Consider the following 22420-nt stretch of genomic DNA (forward strand, 5'->3'; position numbering starts at 1 on the left):
CCAGTATAATTAAACAGATTAAAAGAGAACTGCATAGTGAAAAATAGCAAAAATCACTAAACGCTTCCAGTGGGACCTGCACCTCACAGGGCTGAGAGCGGTGGAAGGCACCTTCACTTCATCCTGTCAGTAGCAGCTAAAGCACGCTTCTTCCAGGAAACCACCTGTCATGCACCCATTAAGAGGCCCTACATCCCCCACTATAACCCCCGCCATGCTTTCTTGGGGTGATGTATTCTTTTCTACCCCATATATCATGAAAAGTATCTTGCTGTCTCATCACTATCAGGGCGCTTGGTCCCGTTCTGATGTCCTTCTGTCTCTCTTTCTGCCTTCCTCCTGCTCCTCCTCCTCCAAACCCACAATTCCACGCTCTAGAAGCCCTACAGAAAAACCTAATAGAGCCCTATTTCTCTAGGAGCCCGCCCTGAGCTCTCCCACCCTGGAACTTTGCATCTCTGGTAGTGCCCAAGCATAGACATTTGCTTCCGTGGCCTGGGTTGTAGAACCGCACAGTGGTGGGCGGTGTCAGTGCCACATGTGTTCAGTAAATGCTGTGGAGTCTCCTTCGAGCGGCCCATCCTTCAAGGAGGCTGCTGTAAGGGGACTCAGTCCTGTCACTGTCACAACAAACGACCACCAACGCAGTGTCTCAGACAGCGCGGATTTATAGGCTCAGAATTTTGAAGGTCAGACTTAAGAGCTATCGGGGAGTGATGGTTCCAGGAAAGCCTCTGTTTAGTAGCCTCGCAGCAGTATCTATAAGCGGTCCCATGTGTTTTGCCTCTCTCCCCTTCCATCCTTCCAAATGGGTACTGCCTGGTGGGTCTTCTGCATCCCTATTTCCCTCTTGTTGTTCCACGGGGCCCATTAAGATGGCTGAGATAGCCACCCTATCTCAAGGCCTCAAGTTTAATCACACTTACCATGTCCCTTCTGCCACTACCATGATGTTCACAGGCTTCAGGGACTGGGACATAGATGTCTTTGGAGGCTGTTAAATGTAACTGACACTGGAGGGTACAGCACAGCACCCTGGGAAGATGGCACCATCACACGTCTTAATTGTACGTACGATGATGCACTAAGGACTTTCAGATCTCCGCAGGTAGCAGAGTTGAGCTCTGAGGTACCCCTTTCTGACTTTGAGGTGATCCCAAGATACAAGCCCACACCTTGGGCACAGGCCAAGCAAGGACTAACGCTGACTGAGTTTAGGGGGAGAGTTCTCACTGGGATTTCTCTGGTCAGGCCCTGGTCCTCCTTACAAATTTGTTGTTAGTCCTCCTCCTGTCTTCTCTTTTCCACAATATCCACACCCCATAGTAGGCACCTAAGCCACGGTCCTAGAAGACTTGAGGGGGGTTTCTAGTAGAAGCTTTTATTGTTTGACTGATAGTTGGTTGTTTGGTTTTCTTGTGGTGCTTCGGATTGAACCCAGGACCTGGTGTAAACTCAGTCAGTACTTAACTACTGAGTTGTAGCTCCAGCCTTCCCGTCCAACCATCCATCCATCCATCCATCCATCCATCCATCTATCCACCCACCCATCCATCAACCCATCCATCCATCCATCCATCCACCCATCCATCCACCCATCCATCCACTCATCCATCCATCCATCCATCCATCCATCCACCCACCCATCCATCCACCCATCCATCCACTCATCCATCCATCCATCCATCCATCCATCCACCCATCCATCCACTCATCCATCCATCCATCCACCCATCCATTCATCCATCCATCCACCCACCCATCCATCCATCCACTCATCCATCCATCCACCCATCCATCCACCCACCCATCCATCCATCCATCTATCCATCCACCCACCCATCCATCCACCCACCCATCCATCCATCCATCTATCCATCCACCCACCCATCCATCCACCCATCCATCCACCCATCCATCTATCCATCCATCCATCCATCCACCCACCCATCCATCCACCCATCCATCCATCCATCAACCCATCCATCCATCCATCCACCCATATATATATATATATACACACACACATACACATATATACACATATATATACATATATACACATGTATACACATATATACACATGTATACATACATACATATATACATACATACACACACACACATATATATATGTGTATATATATATATATATATATATATATATATATATATATATATGAGGGGGCAAGACCTCACTATGCAACCTGACCTTCAACTCTTGGTTCTCTTGCCTCAGGCTTTGAGTATTTTGATTACATGTGTGTGTAACACCATGCCAAGTCCCAGTGGATCTCCCTCAGGGCTCTTTGTCATCCCCCTTCCTCCACATACTCCAAAGTGATCAGACCTCAGAGGAGGCAACTCTTCTAGAAAGAAAACAAAAATCAGTCTCTAGCTCCTCAGCTCCTTGCCACAAAGAAGCTTTGCACGCTTGAGTCAGAAAACATAGCAGGCTTCCATGGGTGCAGGCCTAAGGGGGCGTGGCTTAACATTCTCAGAGCCCTTGCTAGAGCCAGGCATAGCTCTAAGGCATTTAGACTTATTAACTCATTTGCTGCAACCGTGTGAGGTATTGTTAGTCACGCTATCTTACAAATAAGAAAATGGAGACTCGGGGATGCTGAAGGTCACAGAGCATCAGTGAAGAAGTCAGGGTTTGGTGCCCGGCCCAGAGGCAAGGCAGCTGCTGCTAAGGCTGGCTGAGCAGCCCCATCCTGCCTCACAAAACTGCAGCCAGCAAAGCCCCCTTTCTGTGCCTTCTCTGCCTAACTCACTGTCTGCTCACCCCTAGTAAACTCAGCTCCTTCCTTCCTTGCTTCTGTTCTTCCTTTACTGGGACTAGAACCCAGGGCTTTATGCATACTAGTCAAGTACTCTACCATTGAACTACACCATCCCCAGCTCTTTTTTTTTCTTTTTTTTAGATTTATTTATTTATTATGTATACAATGTTCTACTTGCATGTGTGGCTTCAGGCCAGAAGAGGGCATCCGATCTCATTATAGATGGTTGTGAGCCACCATGTGGGTGCTGGGAATTGAACTCAGGACTTCTGGAAGAGCAGACAGTGCCCTTAACTGATGAGCCATCTCTCCAGCCCCCATTCCCAACTCTTATTTTGTTATGAGACAGAGTTGTCTCACTAAGTTACTTCGGCTGGCTTTGGAATTGCTAGCAGGGCCTCAGACGGGTACCCATCTCACCTCATCCCCTGGACTAGTTGGGACCACAGGCTGTACCAGCACACTCAGCTGGTCTCCTGGCTTCTATGTCAGCCAAAAGTGAAGCTTCCTCTGGGTGCAGTGGCACACGCCTGTAATCCCAGCTCTTGGGGAGACAGAGGCAGGTGGATCTCTGTGAGTTTGAGGCCAGCCTGGCCTACAAAGCAAGTCCAGGAGGCCAGGCATGGTGGTGCATGCCTTTCATCTCAGCACTTGGAGAGGCAGAGGCAAGCGGATTGATGTGAGTTCGAGGCCAGCCTGGCCTACAAAGTGAGTTCAGGACAGCCAAGGCTACACAGAGAAACCCTGTCTCAAAACAAACAAACAAACAACAAAAAAAAAGAGAAAGAAAGAAAGAAAGAAAAAGAAAAGAAAGAAAGAAAGAAAGAAAAGAATAAAGAAAAAGAAAAGCAAGTCTAGGACAGCCAAGGCTACACAGACACGCGCGCGCGCGCACACACACACACACACACACACACACACACACACACACACACCCCTACCTCAAAAACAAACAAAAAAGAAGTAAAGGTTTGATTCATAGGTTGATCTTTTTTTTTGTTTGTTTTTTGTTTTTTGTTTTTTTGTTTTTCGAGACAGGGTCTCTCTGTAGCCTTGGCTGTCCTGGACTCACTTTGTAGACCAGGCTGGCCTCGAACTCACAGTGATCCGCCCGCCTCTGCCTCCCGAGTGCTGGGATTAAAGGCATGCGCCACCACGCCCGGCTCATAGGTTGATCTTTATAGTAAGCCCATTTTACAGAAGAAACTGACCCAGGGAAGGCACCTAATTGTCACAGCAACACAGCAACAGACCTGCAAACGTCCCCTGCACTTCCCTCTTCCAAGGCCAGCCCTCTACAACAGTGCTTCTCAACCTTCCTGACGCTGCCAACCCTTTACTGTACAGTTCCTCATGTGGTACTGACCCCCAACCATAAAAATTTTTTTTTGTTATTTCTTTTTTTTTTAATATTTAGTTATTTATTTATGTATATAGTGCTCTGCCTGCTTATACCCCTGCAGGACAGAAGAAGGCATCAGATCTCATTACAGATGATTGTGAGCCACCATGTAGGTGCTGGGAATTGAACTCAGGACCTCGTGGAAGAGCAGTTAGTGCTCTTAACCGCTGAGCCATCTCATCCAGCCCTTTGTTGCTATTTCCTAACTGTAATTTTGCTACTATTATGAATTGTAACAGAAACATCTGATATTGGGACCCCAAAGGGGTCACCACCTCACAGGGTGAAAACCACTGACTGCATTAGATGCCTCTGCTCATACTCCACCTAGGTTTAAGCTGGCCGTCCCCCTAACACACACACACACACACACACACACACACACACACACACACACACACACTCAGCATCTCCTCTCTGCAGATGTCCCCATTAGTCACAGCCTTCAGATTATCTAGGGAGGAGCAGAAACAGCCATGTGGTACTCTGCTTCTCCAGGTCACCCGATGAGTCAGCCCAGGCCCCAGCCTGCTGGTGTGTGGTTGATGCCAGAAATGATCATTCACAGAGCAACCGGCCTCCTGCCGCCCAGACTATTCTAGAAGTTGCTTGACTCAGCAAGGGTGGGTATTTCTGAGGAGCGAAGCTGTCTACCTGCATCCACTTGCGTGATCAGCTCTAGGACATGTTCCGCGGTGACAGGAACACAGGGCAGGGCAGACAGTGATCGGAGCCATGGGGTTGGGCAGGCACAGAAGTGAGCTGCTGCTGGAGACTGGGGAGGAAGTAACTGCCTGCTGGAGAAGGGAGAGAGATTGGCTCTGAGGCTGGCCAGCTGTGGGCATTGAAGGAGTAAGCTGCGGAAACAATACTTTTTAAACAGTAGATAATCTATGTTCATTCTTTTTATTTTATTCTATATTTGGCTTTTGGTTTTGTGAGACAGGGTTTCTCTGTATATGTAGCCTTGGCTGTCCTGGACTTGTTTTATAGACCAGGCTGGCCTCGAACTCACAGACGTCCACCTGCCTCTGACTCCCAAGTGCTGGGATTACAGGCCTGTGCCACCGCGTCTGGCTTCTTTGCTCCGCATTCTGCCTTCTGTGTGTGTCCGCTCCTTCTGTGTTAGTCACAGTTCCAATCGGAAGCAGAGACCTGAGGGACAGGGCTCAGAAGACTGATCCAAGGGGTGGACACATGTAACTAACCTTTCTGGGGATCTGGGGCTCCCTCAAGGCCTACAGGAGGATATTGGGGGGGGGGAGGGCAAGAAAGAGAGGCTACTAAGAGCTGACATCTTCAGTGAGATGAGGCAGCTGACCTAAAGTCACTGCAGAGGCATTGAGTCCCATAAGTCCCCGTTCTCCTCCTTGCCAGACACAGGAACCACAGCGAGGAGCCAGGACTCAGTCCTCTGAGAAATGGGGGTTGACGGAGTGTGGACCGGCAAAGGAGAGCACTCAGGAAACTCCTGCCTGGCCAAAAAGTCATGTGCATGTCTGCCATTTTTCTGTACATCTGCAAGAGCATCACCCCAAGTGATACAGAAAAATACCATCAATCCATTGTCCTTGAGCTCAGCATAAAGACTGTCTTTAGACAAAATGCCAAAAACAAACAAGAAAAACCAAAACCATAGGAGCCTAGAAAAGAAGAAAAAGAGCAAGAAAGTGCCTGCTGGGGACAGAGAACTTCTGGCCTGTTTCTGGAATCCAGCCCATGTGGGAAGGGATTTCTGTGGGCATGAAAGATGGTCATTAGTAGAATATTCCAAATCAGCATTGCAGGAGCATTGACCACTGTGGGCCCAGGAAGCTTCTGGAAGATGATGTACACTTCCTTTTCATTCAGGGAGCTGTGTATTGTTTGTAAGGCTTTTGCCAGGTTTCATCTGCGGCACAGCACATCCACTGCCCCTGGACTCACTTCATACGCCAGGCTGGCCTCGAACTCACAACACATTCACCTGCCTCTGCCTCCTGAGTGCTGGGATTAAAGGCGTGGGCTACTACACCCAGATTGCATTTTCAAATCTAGAATTTTCTTATGGAAGGCAAGGCCAAAATTGCCTCATCTGTAACTCTACCATCAGTCATGCTGCTCTGAGAAGCTGGGGCTGAGAGCCTTGCTCCTGCCTCTATAAAGTGAGGTACAGATCAGTTGGAAGCTTAATCCAAGGGCATTTAGGAGCTAGGCTGCTGCTGAGGGATAGAGTGCTTGCTTAGCCTGTATGAGGCCCTGCTTTCAGTTTTCAGCACTATAGAGTATTTCGGTAGCAAGATGCACAAGATTTTGTTTGGGAATCTGCAAACAGAGGTTATGGGATAGAAACAAGGAGACAGGACCACTAAATAGAGTTATCCTTAGCCAGTGGCCTCCAACCAGAGAGTATGGCATAGGTTATTTATAGCACCACAGGAACTGTGGGGGCATGAGAGCAATATGGGGTCCACTTTGTAGTAAACTGTCCCCACAGCTTGGCTGGACTCCAGAAAGTCAGAGGCACAGGTGGCCAGCTGACAGAGGCTTTAGAGAAGCCCTCTTCTTTCCTGGAGGGAGGAGGCAGAGGTGGAGCATCACTGAGTCAGTCAGTTTAAGGGTCCGAGCTTGCGTAGAGTCCTGGCTGGAAATGAAAGCAGTTTCCAACACCCTGACTTTTTTGGTCTGTGAGATGGGATGAGTAAAACTAGCTGCAATGAAAACTCAAGCATAAACTCTAAGGATTCAGTAGACATCAAAACCACAGCAGGAAGCGGTGCAGGGGTGGCACACGCCTTTAATCCCAGGCAGAGGCCGGAGGGTCACGAATTCCTGTGAAAGGAATTTTTTTCATTCTCGTGTTTCAGTTGTTGTCTGGGAGGCTTACTGCCTCCTTCTGCTAACCTAGGCCTCGTCCTGGAAGCTTCTAGGTGCCATACAACCTAACGTAGGCCTAGAATGTTTTCAGCCCCTGAGACTGCTTTAGCTCATTCTTAACTCTGCATTCTTTTTTTAAAAAATGTATTTATTTATTTTTATGTATATGCATACACTATCTTTATGCACACCCAAAGAGGGCACCACATATCAATACAGATAGCTGTGAGCCACCATGTGGTTGCTGGGAATTGAACTCAGGACCTCTGGAAGAGCAGCCGGTGCTCTTAACCACTGAGCCATCTCTCCAGCCCCTTAATTCTGCCTTCTGCCTTCTGTGTGTGTCCGCTCCTTCTGTGTTAGTCACAGTCCCAATCGGAAGCAGGGACCTGAGGGACAGGGCTCAGAAGACTGACCCAAGGGGTGGACACATGCAACTAACCTGTCTGGGGACCTGGGGCTCCCCTAAAGCCGACAGGAGGAAGCTGGGGGGAGCAGGGCAGGAAAAAGAGGCTAATAAGAGCTGACATCATTCTTTCTTGTTCTTTCTGAGCTCTGGGCTGGCTGGCTCTACTCAGCTGTTGTGGCTCAAACTCTTCTCCCAGCTGACTTATTCAGTCTGACTTCTCTCTTGGCCCCTGAATTGCTCTGCATGGTCTCAAAGTAACTCGGGCAATCTTTTCTAATCTTCTGGCTCATTCTGTTTTCACCTGTGTCTAGCTCAACCTCTCTCTCTGTAAAGCTCTCAGGGTAAAACTGCCTCCTCGCTCTCTCATTCTGTGTTGCTCCCTTAAGTAGTGTCCCTTTCCTCTCTCTTCTCACAAGAGTTGGGTGTATCCTATTCTGTCAAATCTTTCTCTGATGGGTCAATTTTTCTCTCACCTAATAGACATCACTTTCCTACAAGAGTGCTTCCTTCTACAAACTAACTTTACCTCCATTGTTTGGGATTAAAGGTATGTGCCACCATGCCTGGACCTAAGCTTTTCTTTTACCTGATACTTGAAACTGGCCTTGAACTCAGATCACTCGCCTCTGGATCCTGGTTTAAAAGCATCTTTGTATTTCAACCAGATCACACAGACCTAAAAGGAAGGCTTTTGGATGCGATCTCTTGCCAGAGCAGCCATGTTCTGAATTAAAATCCCTCTACAAATTCCCCTCTGGCTTGGACTACTTAGGAGACCCAGTCTCAGAAACAAAGGGTGTCTGGGCTATTGAATAGTAACAGCCACTGACATCTGCTGAACGTTCATTACTGTGTGCCGAGCTTTGAGCTGAGAAGGCATCCCCTGGTTTAACTCCTGCCCCACTCTTAGTGTCCTCATTTTCAAGTAGCTAAAAGACTGATCAAAGGTCACCCTACCAGTGAAAGGAAGGGCTGGAGTTTAAACTGGGGCACTCTGTCTTTCAAACCCAAACTCGTAACTGCAGTTAGAGTGGCAATTTATTTATTTATTTTTTTTAAAGTTTTATTTACTTATTATTATGTCTACAGTGCTCTGCCTGCATGTACATCTGCAGGCCAGAAGAGGGCATCAGATCACATTATAGGTGGTTGTGAGCCACCATGTGGTTGCTGGGAATTGAACACAGGACCTCTGGAAGAGCAGTCAGTGCTCTTAACCTCTGAGCCATCTCTCCTGCCCTAGAGTGGCAATTTAAAACGAAGCAAACAAAGAGCAAAGCAGGGGCTGGGGAGACGGCTTACTTGGTAAGGTCCTGGCCTTGTAAGCAGGTGGACTCGGGCACTCATGAAAACATGCCAGGCATACATCTGTGACCTAGTGCTGAGCGGGAGGGACGGTGGGCAACAGACAGGCCGCTGATCCTCAGGGCTCTCCGGCCAGCCAGGCTAGAAGTTGATGTGAGCTTTGAACTCAGGGAAAGACCTTGTCTCTGAGCTCCACACACAGCCACGCGCAAGCATGCACGCCATACATTCGGATTTACACCATTCGCTATGATCCCACATGTAAATAAAAATTAAGGAAAAAAAAATTGGATGAACGTTTTCAGGCCCAGATAGTTTATCTGAAATTTTCCACTAGTGAAGATTTTGCAAAAAGGAGGGATTTCACAGTGGGGAAACAGAGAACAGGCTGACCCAGCCTCTAACACTGCCAGAGGAGGAACAAAACCCCATCCTCCCCTGCCACTCTGGCTGCTCTTGAACCTTCTGTCTCACTCACGAACTCCACTCCCCCACCCACTACAACTCTGGTTCTCAACCTGTGGGTCCCGACCCCCTTAGGGTTCACCTGAGACCATCAGAAAACACAGATATTTACACTGTGATTCAGAACAGTAGCAAATTTACAGTTACAAAGCAGCAATGGAAATAAATCTTTGGTTGGAGGTCACCACAACATGAGGGACTCTACTAAAGGGCCGCAGCGTTAGGAAGGTTGAGAACCGCTGGCCTAGATGCCCGCGTCCAGACCCTCTGGGCTACTCGGAGGGCTTGGCAGCCACTGAACCAGCTCTACTCTGTCCCTCCCTAGCCTGCACCTCGGTTTGTACCCCATCTCTACGCTAATTGTCTATCTGTCTCTGACAAGAACTCTGTAGACTCCCCACCAACCAGTTCCAGGCAGGCAGGCAGGCAGGCAGGCAGCCATCAGGCAGTGCAGAGTCCTTTGAGAATGGTATCAAGGGACAGGGTGAAGACTCCAGCCTAACTCGGAAGCCCCTGAAAATGAGAGGCAGAAGGTCCTGCGCGCGGGGTGGGGGGGTGGGGGTGGGGTGGGGGGAGGGGGTGTGTTCACAGGAGCTCAAGTATGCAGATGAGAGCGAGAGAGCTGGGAAACCTGTATGTAAGGTGGCACCGGGTGGGATGCGGATTTGAATCTCAAAGGCTTCGTTAAAGAGGTGGGTGGCCTAAGCTACTTGACCTCTCAGTGCCTCAAGCTCTCCCTGTATAAACGGTGCTTAGAACAGTGCAAGCTGTGACTATTGCTATTAGTGTTTTGGGGAGCATATAAGACAGAAGACATTAAAATTTCCTTGATGCCGCCATAAAACCAAAGGAATCATTCATGAGGTCCCTGGCCACCTCTGCTAGCTCTGGGAGTACTGGGAGGTCTGGGATCCAGGAGGGTTAGGGCAGGTAAAGAAAAAGAAAAAGAGAAAGAAAGAAAGAAAGAAAGAAGGAAGGAAGGAAGGAAAAAGGCCCAGAACTGTGACACCCACCACATTTATTAAGTGGCCACTGATGTCGGAGACTGAAGATGCACGCAGAAAGGCTACCCTGCCCACCTTTCTCTCCTTCCCGCATCCCTGGGAGTGCCTGTGGCTGAGGAAGTCCCCCCATTGCTTCAGTAGCTAGGCTACTTCCGCAGAGCCAGTCTCTAGGTTAGGATGCTAGCGGGAGGAGGGAGGGGGGAGGATGCTGCACCTCCCGGACGGCGCGCGCACTGGCCACCTCGGCCCTTCTAGCAGGCGCCTCGCCTGTGGCCTGCGGTCAGTGTGAACTGCAGGGCGTGGGCCGGCAGGTCTGGCTGTGCCTGACGGGGGTTGGGAGCGGAAGGAATCTCGCACAGCGTGGCCCAGAGTGGCTAGGAGGTAGGAACCTTCTTCACTGCGGGAGTCCCTAGCCTCTCCTGGCGCCGCGTGCACCGCGCCGGAGGACATCAGGCCCGCGTCCCAGACTGTCGCCGCCCAGGTACGTGTTCTCCTTTTGCTATGGTCACCGGTCGCTGGCTTGCGGGCACCGAGAGAAACGCGTTGGGGGGGGGGGTCAGCGGCTGGCTTCTGAGTCCTGCTCCGGATCGCAGGGTCCAGCGTGCAACCGCAGCCTTTTCGCATCAGGCCGGCGGCAGACGCAGAAGCGGCCGTGCGCAGACGCTTGTGCATGGCAGAGGCGGGCACACCCCCAAACCGCACGGTGAGCGTGCGGTGGACCCGCAGAAACGACTGTGACCGAAGCCACCAGGAGACGTCTGCCCCAGAGTGCCGGCGCCTCCTGGTCCCTCTCTTGGGTCCGGTGTCTTCTTATGCGGTCGCCAAAGGGTTTAGCAGCCGCCCCCGCGGCTGGATCCGTGGCCACCTAGTAATTTCTTCACCTTCAAAAAAGTATGAGATCTCTAACCCTTCATTTCCCCAGCTCTGGTGATCTAAAGATTGCACTGGGGTCTTTTCTATTCTTTCCTGGAGTATTCGTGGCCCATCTTCCGGCAGGCTCTGGTCCGACCTCAGACACTGAGACGCAAACAGTTTTCTTGTCCTCCCCTTCCACTCAGGGAGGGGGAAAGCTGGCCCACCGTCAGTCAGCAGGAACAGTACCTACATTTGCTGGTCTGAACACCTAAATGCCCTCTGAGAATCAAATGGCCCAGAGAGAAAGCTGTGTCCCATGTCTGGGTGGAGGGACAGGTGGACAAAAATACAGCAAGGGCTAAGGGAAGCTAGCTTTCTGGGGCTCGGCACTGGGTAAAGTGGGCAGTGTCTGGGTGCCCACGTGCCAGAATGGCTTTGGGGATGTCTGGCTGTAAGAGGAGAGGGGCACCTGTGGGTAGAGTTTAATGAGGTGACATGTGGCGGTCGGTTGCCCTCCCATGTGAAATGACACAAATCTGAGAACAGTAGGCAAGGCTATGACTTGCTTCATTCCTCCTGCCGCTGCTGCCGCCTCTCAACCCAGAGATGAGCGTCTGTCTCGGAGGGAGAAAGGGGAAACTCTGGAGCTCAGGCGCTCAGTGGGCAAGTGCGCAGGCTACACAGGGACTCCTTTGAGGTGCCTGGCCACTTCCAGAACTTCACAGGTCATTCGGAGCCACTTCTGTTCATTAGCATTCTAGGTTCCTCCTCCTCTTCAAATTTTTTTTTTCTTCTTCTTCTTCACCTTTTCTCCTCTACCTGCTCCCCAGAGGGCTGTGTGCATGCAACGCACAGCCCCAGTCCGAATGCCCTCATTTCAAGCCTCAGTGGGCCCTTCTGAGAGCGAGAGAGAGGGACCTGCCGCTGGAGTTCACTTTCCAATGTGGCGAGGAGACCACACCGCCAAAGCGCTCACCTCCTAAGCCTAGACACCGGCTCTGAGAATCCCCCTCCCCCAACCCTCCCTCTGCTGCCCTTTCTGGTTGAAATGCGCACTGTAGGAAGAGATATATCCCATCCAAATTTTTGTTTCAGCTGGCCGACCAACCGCAATTGATCTACTTTCCCTTACTAAACCCTTGTATCTTGCGGGGAAATAAAGATGGTGCTACCCACCTGACAGAGTCAATACAAAAACTAGAATTAAATAAGCACACAGATAAACCCAGTATACTGTCGACCCTAAAGAGATGTGAGAGGCCGGTATACTAATGCTCCTGTTAGCCGCTGCAGCAGTGCAAACCACTCTAAATGTTATGAGCTCAGCTAGGAACCATTGATGGCTTCCGAGGGCAGAAGAGTCAGTCTTCTTTAAGGGTGTGACCCACGGCAGGTTAACTACACTCCAGTGCCTAGGAGTATATGGACAGCACAAAGTAGATCCGATGGGTTATAAAAAAACAATAATGACAGGAAGTTGGGGTAGAGCGAGATAGGTGAGGGTGGATGGGTTGGGGCGGAGCTGGGGGGAAGAGTGGAAGTGAATGTGATCAAAATACATTGTATGAAATTCTCAAAGAATTGATACAAAGAATGATAAGGTTTTAAAAATCGAGACGAGCAAGCAAACAAACAAACAAGATATGTGCTCAGAACACTTGCTTATGTTGCTCCAAAGACTGATGGCCCAGCTGCAGTTGGATCACACACTTGTATAGGAGGAGTCTGGCTCCAGCCACTGACCGACAGCCGACAGGCAGGAGGTCACCTGGGGCTGTCAGCCCTTGTCTTGGTTGGTGGGCACACTCCACGTTAGCACTTAATTTCAAAGGCGGCTATTGGCTGCGATGAGTGGGAGCTGTCCGTTCCTTTAGCTGGGCTCAGCTGGAACAGTATTGCTTCCACCTGCTGGTCAGGCTCTCTCAGAGCCCACCGGGATGCAGAGGGCCTCCCACTCCCTGCAGGATGGGTAGCAAATAGATTGCAGACATCGTAGGGTTACCACAGGGCGGATGACCCCCTTCCCTTCCCCTCCTTCTTCCCCACCCCTCCTTCATGGTCTGATGTAGCCCAGGCTGGTCTCGAACTAGCTGTGGAATTGAGGATGACCATGGGCTCCTTGTCTTTGTCAGCCCAGCACTGGGATTACTGGTATATGCCACCACGCTTGGCTTCATGCAGTGCCAAGGGTGGAACCCAGGGCTTGTAACATGCTAGGCAAGCTTTCTACCAACCGAGTCAGGTCTCCAGCCTCCCTCCCTCCCTCCCTCCCTCCCTCCCTCCTTCCTTCTTCCCTCCCTCCCTCCTTCCTCCCTCCGTTCCGTCTGGTGCCATGACTTAATTCATCTTGGGCAAAGAGGAAGGATTTCTTCCCTGCAAGGACTAGCAGTGACAAACAAGTCCATGTCAAAGACATCATTAGAGTCAGTATCTCCGGCCCTGAGTCAGGGCTGAGGGCATAGGCATCCTGCTTGGTAGTTTTCCCAGCATCCATTTCCCAGGAAATCAGTTCCCCATCTCTAGCAACCTCATGCCCTCAAAACCAAGAGGGAGAAGCTAGAGAAAGAGTAATTTGGATTTGGGAAAAGAAAATTTAGCAAGTGGCCCTAGGTCAAGTGTAATGAGCATCTTTGCAGCTCCCAGGTCCCGGGAGAGGTCTGTTTGCTTTCAGGAGGCCTGCTGCCTGTGCTTGGTAGACTGTCCGTTGTCATACATTATTGGATCTTTAATTGATGGGATAGAGCTCTCAGGGTGGGTAGGCAGGAAGTGGAAGAGGAGAGTGCTATGGCAACCTAAAGGCCTGGGGTTACTCTGGCCCGAAGCAAGAAGGATGCTCAGACAGCTTCCACCTCCAGAGACCACAGACCCCCCTGGCTTGATGCCTCTGGCTGGGCTGCAGGCTTCCTCTGTGTTCACCCAGAGCCAACTACCCACACCTTTAGAATAAAAATTCACCCTCTTCTTGTTCTCTCCACCACAGACTGTCTGTCTCCCCCAGTCTGTTAGCTCCTGACTTCAGTTTCAGCCACAGCCGACTTCAGGCAGACTGCAGATGAAATGCATGGAGTCGTTTATTTGCTCAAACACTTGTTGTAGTTAGTGTGCATTTTCCTCGGTAGAAGACAAACCCAGGTCCTCTGTCCCAGAGTTCACTGCCTAACGGTGAGATGAGAGGCTGAGAGCCTAGCTCAGAGGACTGAGGTCTAGCATGCAAGGGGTTGTGGTTTCAGACCCCAGCAACACAAACAAAACAAAGGGAGGATGTGGGCATTCAGAAGTCACCATGAACGACACTGGCAGTCATTAAAATGTACTGAACTTGGCCTTCGGCGTGAGTCCAGGCACCATCACTTGCCAGCTGTATGACCCTAGGTCTGACTTTGGTAGCAGCTCTGGACGATCATGTCTTCCCCACAGGGTTGCAGCCCATGGAAAGTCCACCGTCTTGCATATGGTGGTAGCTCAAGGCAGGCAAGTACCCATCCGTGTACCCTCACTTGGCACTCGCTTGTCACTGGAACTCTCTGCCACGCCTCTTTCTGTGTGCAAGCCCTGGCCTGGCTCTCACAGTCATAATGAGAGAGCAGGCTCACCTTTTAGAGTCACAAGTCATCGGGGAAAGGACAAAAACACCACATCTCAGAGAAGGGTGGTGTAGGAGTGGAGGGGAAATTGGTTTGCCCTCTGGGCTCAGGACAGGCTGTGTCGAGGAGCTGGGATCGTAGCTGAGCCAGGAAATTTAGGTAAGTGTCATAACCACCCCGAGGGACTGCTGAAAACACAGCCTCCCAGATTTCATCCCTTAAAGATTGTGTGTGTGTGTGTGTGTGTGTGTGTGTGTGTGTTCACAGGCCAGGGTAGGGCATCAGAGCTCTGGAGCTGGAGTTACAGGTTGTGAGGAGCAAAGACTCCTCAGTCATAATAATGCGGAGTACTGAAAGCGAGGCAGCTTATATTACAACCTTGCAACGTTGGCCACCAACCCAAAGACTAAGCAGCCAGTGCAACAATACACAGCAGAGAACAGGCTTACTAATCTGAGCATGGGCCCCTTCCTCATTGTCCTCAAATGGCTGAGTATTGGGAGGAGGTCCAGTCTATCATGTCATCTGTCACTTATGCTTGCCTATTTCTCAGTGAAGGCCATGGGTGGATGGCCCATGCTTTTCTTTTAGCTTTTCAGGAGCATGACCTCTGTAGATCATGAGGGAAACTTGGCTATTAATAATTTTCTTCTCTAAATGTCTAGTTTGGATAGAGGTCGCTAGGCTAGCAGGCATTAGCAGTGGCCAGAGCTTATTGTTCATTTGTTGCCCGGCCTCAAGGCAGTTTTGTTCTGAAAATGGACCCTATTATTTCCTCGCACAGACATTTGTGGATACCCAGCTTTTGCTGTCATTGTTATTTACTTTTTTCAATTAAAATATTTATTTTTATTTTATGGGTATGATTGTTTTTGGTGTCTGATTCCCTTGGAACTGGAGTTACAGATGGCTATAGGAATTGAAAATGGGTCCTCTGGGAGAGCAGTCATTGATCTTAAGTGCTGAGTTATCTCTCCAGGGGTCCAAGGTTGTTGTTGTTGTTGTTGTTGTTGTTGTTGTTGTCTTGAGACAGGGTCTCATTATGTAGTCCACCGTGTAGACCAGGGGGGCCTCAAACTCACAGCGATCTATTTGTAGTTGCCTCCCAACTACTGGGACTGAAGGCATCACCATCATGTCCAGCAAGATGCTGGGACTGAAGGCACGCACCATCATGCGCAGCAAGATGCTTGCCTTCTTACATGGGTTCTGGGATCCAAACTCTGGTCCTCACGATTTCACAGCAAGTGTTCCCAACCACTGGGCTGTCTCTCCAGCCCCCTAAGAGATTCTGCATCTGTGGGTCCAGTACCTGGAATCTGCATTCAAATAGGCAGCCAGGGGTTACTGATACAGGTGTCCCTAAGATCAGCCACGGTGCTTTGGAGTAATTGGGAAAGGGAGTGGCCTTCAAGACTGAAAAGAAGAACATGGAGATAACGGGCATTTATTTGGGGAAGAGGAATGGAGGCTGGGAAGAGATGGTTAAAAGCTGGTCACACAGCACAGATGCTAAGAGGCTGAGGAACCTCCTCCTTGCTTCACTCTCAAGAATTTTGCTGCCCATGCTTGGCTCTCAGGGCACAGCTCGAAGCTCACCTCCACCCAGAGGCGCCATCATACCCACCCTCCTCAAACATTGATGATTGACCCATGTGGCTTGGTTTCAAAACTGTAGACCTTGTCTTGACTGGGGTATAGCCCCTTACCCCAGTGAGGCCTTTGCAAAGACAAAGACAGTGGTTCTCGACCTTCCTAAAGCTGTGACCCTTTAATACAGTTCCTTGTGTTGTGGTGACCCCCCCCAACCATAAAATTATTATTTTAGAACTTCATAACTGTAACTTTGCTACTGTTATGAATTATAATGTATATCTGCCTCATATTGCAGGATATCTGGTATGTGACCCCCATGAAAGGGTCATTTGATCCCCAAAGGAATGGCAACCCACAGATCGAGAAATGCCGACTTAAGGTCATAGGCAAAAGGAGCTAAGGTCTCTAGTAAGCTGACGTTAAAATAAAGACTTCCTAGTGCTAATTGGGTGGACACAGTTTGTCACAAGGGTCCTTGAAAGTAGAAAGGGAGGGAGGAGAAAGAAGACATGTTGACAGGAGCCACAGACCGTCATGCGATGTAGAGGGTTCAGTCCACCACTGCAAGTTCTGGAAATGGAAAAATGTCCACAGCTGTGGGATGCTGAAAGCTTCTAGAAGCTGAAAAAGATGAGGTGACCCTCTGAGCTCTCCCCAAAAAGAATTCAGCCTGGGGACAGTTGATTTTTTTTAAAGTTATATTGGACTTTGGATTCCCAGAACTGTAAGGTGAGAAGTTTGTGTTTTTTAAGCAACCCTGTTTGTGGCAATCTGCTTTAGTAGCAACTAAAAGTAGACCAGCAAAGGCCTGGTCTAAAGCCTTATGTGGTGTTCAAATCATGCCTCATATGCTTCCCAGCTATGTAGCCCTGAGCAAACTGATTTCTGTCTGAATCTCATGCCTCATCTATGAAGCAGAGAATTAAAACAGAACCGGGCGTTGTGGTGCCCAACTTTAATCTTAGCACCCTAAAGGCAGAGGCAGGTAGATCTCTGTGAGTTCAAGGCCAGTCTGATCTACACAGTGAATTCCGGAACAGTTGTGTAGAGAGGCCCTGTGTCAAAAAAAAAAAAAATTAAAACAGCATGCAAAATGTCTCATCAGGAAAGGTACTTGCGGTGCCTTGAGCTCCCCCCAAAAAGAATTTAGTTTGGGGACAGTTGATTTTTTAAAAAAGTTATATTGGACTTTGGATCCCCAGAACTGTTTGTGGCAGTCTGGTGACAGTTCAGCCACTAGAACAGATGTGAGGGTGGAAGAAGAAGCCACTGCCACAAAGTACTCCTCTGCCTTCCACACATGCACTGTGGCACATGCACACACACACACACACACACACACACACACACACACACACACACACTACTTTTTCTTAAAACCAGAACAACCACTGGTTGACAATCACATCCTCAGTGGCTGCTATATAGATATTGAGGTCCCTCCCCCCCCAAGAAAGATGAGTACTGAACACATTGGCAAACAAAATGTCTTAATCTTTGAAGACATCTTTAACCACACCCAGCCTCTTTTGAAATCTAGGTGACCTTTGCAGAGCCTCCTTGAGTACAAGCATGTCCTAGGTAACACACAGCTACTAGAGACAGCACTCAGCTGCAGGTGGCTGGTTACAGGCACTTCTTACATTACCAGAACCCCTGATGAGCCCCTCAGACCCTGCACCCTGATTGGCTTCAAATTGGCAGTGTAATTTGAGTCCCTTGAGCTGGCCAGCCTTACCTCTTACCCTGGTTTGGGTCCTCAGATGGTGAGTCAGGAATTTCTAACTCCAGGATCAATATCATCATCATCATCATCATCACCATCACCATCATCATCACCATCTCACTGGGTCTTTTTTCTTAGGACCTACTAAGTGCCAGCCACTTTGCTAGAGCTTCATGAAGTCAGAAGCATGTGTGATTCTCAAGGTTACAAGACGTGGATGTGCTGTACTTGACCTCCAGGTCTGGGTCAGAGCCTGTGCCCCTACCCTCCATCCTGTGCTGGCCTCCAAGTGGCCATGGGGTGGCTCCCATATGCTAGAGACCATGTGTAGACCCCAGGGGCTATTTATGCTGCCTCCCACATTGCCTGGATTTCTGGGGGAGATGGTGGGTAACTAAGACCTTGTGGCCTAGAACTGTGTATCTCAGAATAGACTTTTGCCTCAAAACAAAGGGCAGCCAGAGGCTCCCAGAGCAGCCAAGGAGAGTCCACAACTCTTTAGAGGCGGGCCCCAGAAGCAGTTGCAATTACGCTGTGGCACAATAGGGACAGCCAGGGCTCTGCCCAGTGGGGGTCCACAGTCCTTCCCAACTGCAGTCACCGTCACAGGGCGGGAGTATGGTGGAGAGACATGGTAAAGCATGTCTGTAATCCCAGCACTTCCACGGCTTAGGCCAGCCTGGGCTACACAGTCAAGTTTCAGATCGCCTGAGTTACATAAGAGACTGTATCTTTAAAATCTAAAGGGGGGGGGGAGGAGGGAGGGAAAAGACCCAGAGGCAGCAGGCCTGGTCCTACTCCGTCCCTCCATCTTCCTACCCTTCCCTGCCCTGCAGTGGCTTCTCCTCACTTTCTCCTCTTTAGCTGAAGGGCAGGAGCCGGGAGGCAGGGCAGGGGTGTGCTTTTCTTGATGCCGCAGCAGTGTGACAGGCTCGTTGCTTGTACGTAATTGTAGGTTTTATTGGAGATGTTTGTCAAGGGCAGAGGCTTATGGGACCTCTAGTGTCACTACTGAAGAGAAAATCTGCCCCCCCCCTCCCAAGGAACCCAGCAAGGGCTCTGTTTTTTCTACTACACGGGCACTTCAGAAGGCACGGATTAAATAATCCCTCCACCAGTGTGCCTGGCCTGGGTGGGTTGGCAGGGAGTGCTATTCCAGGTGAAGATTTATGCGTCTGCTAGCAGGAGTAGAACACTTTCCTGGTCCCTGGGTGTCCTGGAGGGGCATTCACGACGCCATTACTGGCCCCTGAAGGTGTGCAAGGTAATGGTGTGGGTGCTGTGTCTATGTGTCCTGCTAAGCTGGGCCACACTGCAGGGAGGATCAGAGGTGCTCTCTGTGACCTGGTATGACCTGGGGGTGGGTATCAAGAAGTCATCATCAGTCTTATGTTTTCCCTCCCCCCCCATATGACATCATGGAAAGCCAAGTACACTCCAGACCTCAGGCATAACTTCTGACTCTGGCAGATGGCTGCCTCAGAACAAGTGAGCCTTGCTGTAACTTTAGACCTCCAATTAGCAATTAATGTAAGTGACAGTTGGAAAAGGCCTCTTATGTGCTGGCATTTCTTGGAAGGATCCTCAACTAACACTGTTGCATACAGGACCCCAGCCGTTCTCTCTCTGGAGAAGACAGGTCCCAGGCACACCACAGTGATGTCATGTCCCCTGGGCTCTCTATGTGTGGTGTACTCAGCCTCCAGGTGTATTGTGACCCTGTTTTGGAAGCAGATGGTTAAGCCAAGAGAACAAGGCCCCTGACGTCAGTCTCAGACCTCGGTCATAGCTCAGTCATCCTTCAGGTTCTATGCAGGCCCAGGTTTTCCCACTTGTAGCTGAGGGGCTGGCCTGGGGAACTTCCTACAGCTTGGCCTGTGTAGTACAGTGGGTAAGCAAACCCAGCAGGGTTTCACCAGTGCTCCCAAGGGTAGGAAGAGTTCATGGGCCAGGGTGATGCTCTTGGCTGCTCTTGGTGATGCTCGGGGCCACACAGGCTATCCTGCCCAGAGCTTTGACTCTGATACCGCTGCTCTGTGGGGTCTTTGGAGAAGGTCCCATTTGCCCATCCATGTTAGTGTTGACCAGGAAACTCTGCAGAACACTGATGCTCAGACCACTTAATTGGGCTGGGGTGGAGCCTGGCATGCATACACTTTAAAAATAGCCTCTGAAGTGTTTTCTGACGAATGGGGCCAAGGCGAGACCCACTGTCGTTCTGCATTCTGTTTCCTCTCTCTGCCAGACACCAAGCTGGGAAAGATGAAGCAGAGATTGGAACGGGTGGGGTCTGCAGGATCCTGGTCCAGCTGGGAGTGCCAGTGGGGGCTGAGGGTCTGGGTGGAGGGCCTTCTCCAAGGATTTTAGTGTTACAGCTCTCTTAGCTCAGAGCTATCCCAACAAAACAGCAACTTTTAGATGATATTTAGTGAAACGGCTTATGTGCCTTTGTACCATGGTGCACAAGTACCATATGAACCTTGGGGAGTAGGGTTGGGCTTGGGGTGGTGGTGAATGTATTTCATTGGTTGTGGCTTGGATGCTGGTGATGCTCTATTTGCATCCAGGTGACTACCTGTGACTACCCTGAGAGTCTGGGGTTGCCAGGGCATGCAGGCTTAGAACAGGGAGGGAGCAGTTCTTTACCCTGCGGAGCTCGAGCTTGAGACTTCCGGGGTTTGCACACGCTCCATCTCGCCAGTTCCCTGCCAGTTCCCCTGGTGGCACGGTCCACATGCCCCATAACCCACTCATCCAGATGTTAGTTGCTGGGAGGAAGGGCTTGAGGCCAGGAATCCAAACATCTGCTTTTCCTGTCCATGCCAGTTGCTAGTTTGTCCTTGCTTCTGACAGCCCTAAGTCAGCAACCACAGTGCAGACCTGGGGGGCTCCGGCGAAAACTCCAGATACAGGGTTCAATGTTGCATGTCTCCTGGTGTCTAGCACGTGCTCAAGGTAGTGATAGCCAGAATCAGTGTACCCAACTCTTTCTGAGGCTCCAGTCCATAGCACCTGTTTTAATTTCTCCAAGGCTGCTCCCTGACTCCACCCGGAACACGTAAAAAGCCTGAGAGCACCGGAGGTTGTGTGCAGGGCTCCGCTCAGCCGCCTGCATCCTCCTGCAGGCGGGTGGTTCCTCGGCAACCGCCCAGCCTGACACCAGATTGGAGTTCACATGATTCTGCCTCAGCTCAGGAGTGGGTAGCCTCCAGCAGGGGATTTTCTACATGAGCCGGAAGGTTTTTCTGCAGGAACTGAGAGAGGGAGCGCTCGTCCAGGTCAGGGTTGTCTGAGCACTGTGAGGTTGAGCTGTAGGATTACAGCTGGTGGAGGCTTGAGGGTAGAACCTAGCTGGGTGGGCTGAATCAGAACCAACTCTTGCTAGGCTCTCCTGCAGAGGACGCCCCCCCCCCCCGGGGGCTGCTGAGGCTGGACCTCACTGCTGATGCCCCATCTGCCCCTCAACTGGCAGTGGACACCCCACTGCCTTCCTTTGCCTTTCCAGCAGGCTTCACAAAAAGCTGGTCAGTGTGGGTATGGGACTGGATAGTTTCCAAACTGACCTACTCGTGGGACAGAAATCGATTTAATAGCTCAAGACCTGATCTTATAATGAATGAAGCAGATGAGGAAATACCAGCAAGCATGACAAGCAACAGGTAAGCATTGTAGAAGGGTGGTTCTCTGAATCCACATGTACACGCATGTATCCATGTGCATGTGTATGTGTGTGTGTCTGTGTGACTGTGTGCGTCTCTGTGTGTACAGGGCCACACGCTCAAGTGTATTTTCTACTGTTGTTTCTGCTTTGTTTTTGTTGTCTTTCAAGGTAGCCATTGAGTGCCTGGCTGCTTTTGTTCTGGATTCAGATTCAGCCTGATGTACTGTGTAAGCTTTGGGAACTGGTTCAGCCTTCCTGGCCTTCAGGATCTGTGACATGGCTTAGCAATGCCAGCCCCACACAACTTACAGGGACTTGGTACAGGACATTAGAAATTGTCTTTGTCATTGTAGAAATGAAACTGTTTGCGGGAAAGGTGGGAATAGGAGGGGAAAAAACCAGTCAATTTCTATCCTTTGCGGGCATGGGGGCGGATTCCTCTGAAACCTGCCTTCGTACTTGTCAGGTACCCTAGTTCCTCTGGGAACAGCCTGTGTAAATGTCTGGATGGTTAGCCAGCTGGGGGAAGGGAACCAGGCATACAGGAAATCCCCAGTTCTGTGGGCTGAGGCTGTTAGCAGTCCCCGGCACCAAGAGACTCTGTCTAAGTACGTGCTGAGCGCAGCACGCAGAAGAATGGGGGCTGCAGAAATGGTTCTTCCTACACCAGGGGAGACCCAGCTCTCTGTCTCTGCCTCCCACCTGGAAGCAGCTCTCATGAGAGATGCGCTTCTTCCCTGTCAGGACTTCAACTCTCCCGGTCATTAAAAC

The 22420-nt window shown here is 50.3% G+C and overlaps 1 protein-coding gene across 6 annotated transcripts in view; it reads left to right on the top strand.

The window, feature by feature from the left end:
- GPR68 (G protein-coupled receptor 68) overlaps positions 1-22420 on the top strand; it is a 33553-nt gene that overhangs the window by 821 nt on the left and 10312 nt on the right. For 2 of the 6 annotated variants that reach the window (XM_084793528.1, XM_084793531.1), the window contains exon 1: positions 21078-21647. The exons of 2 other annotated variants lie outside the window; for them this stretch is intronic. The gene's annotated coding sequence lies outside the window, so the exon portion shown is untranslated. Of the gene's footprint in view, positions 1-10225; positions 10709-21077; positions 21648-22420 lie in introns of those variants that run through there. 2 more of the 6 variants (XM_084793530.1, XM_084793527.1) reach the window with 2 other exon arrangements.

This window comes from Acomys minous (genome assembly GCF_964271855.1).
Source record: "Acomys minous genome assembly, chromosome: 8".
NCBI classification, from domain to species: Eukaryota; Metazoa; Chordata; class Mammalia; order Rodentia; family Muridae; genus Acomys; species Acomys minous.